Here is a 968-nt window from a genome sequence, read left to right on the forward strand (position 1 = left end):
TCTTCTCAAAGAATGAGCTTTTAGTTTTATTGATCTTTGCTATTGTTTTCTTTATTTCTATTTCATTTATTTCTCCTCAGTATTTATGATTTCTTTCCTCTACTAACTTTGGGTTTTGTTTGTTCTTCTTTCTCTAGTTCCTTTCGGTGTAAAGTTAGAGTGTATATTTGAGATTTTTCTTGTTTCTTGAGGTAGGATTGTATAGGTATAAACTTCCCTCTTAGAACTGCTTTTGCTGCATCCCGTAGGTTTTAGAACATCGTATTTTCATTGTCATTTATCTCTAGACATTTTTTTGATTTCCTGTTTGATTTCTTCAGTGATCTCTTGGTTATTTAGTAATGTATTGTTTAGCCTCCATGTATTTATGTTTTTAATGGTTCTTTCCCTTTAATTGATGTCTAATATCATAGCATTGTGGTCGGAAAATTGCTTGACATGATTTCAATTTTCTTAAATTTATTGAGGCTTGATTTGTGACCCAAGATGTCATCTATCCTGGAGAATGTTCCATGTGCACTTGAGAAGAAAGTGTAATCTGCTGTTTTTGGATGGAATAAATAAATATCAATATCCTTTAATATGATATCCTATAAATATCAAATCTGTCTGTTCTATTGTGTCATTTAAAGCTTGTGTTTCCTTATTAATTTTCTATCTGGATGATCTGTCCATTGGTGTAAGTGAGGTGTTAAAGTCCCACAGTATCATTGTGTTACTGTCGATTTCCTCTTTTATAGCTGTTAGCATTTGCCTTATGTATTGAGGTGCTCCTATGTTGGGTGCATATATATTTATAATTGTTATATCTTCTTCTTGGATTGATCCCTTGATCATTATTTAGTGTCCTTCCTTTCTCTTGTAACATTCTATATTTTAAAGTCTATTTTATTTGATATGAGTATTGCTACTCCAGCACTTTTTTTTTTTTTTTTTTTTTTTTTTGTGGTACGCGGGCCTCTCGCTGC

This window comes from Physeter macrocephalus, chromosome 18 (genome assembly GCF_002837175.3).
Source record: "Physeter macrocephalus isolate SW-GA chromosome 18, ASM283717v5, whole genome shotgun sequence".
Lineage (NCBI taxonomy): Eukaryota > Metazoa > Chordata > Mammalia > Artiodactyla > Physeteridae > Physeter > Physeter macrocephalus.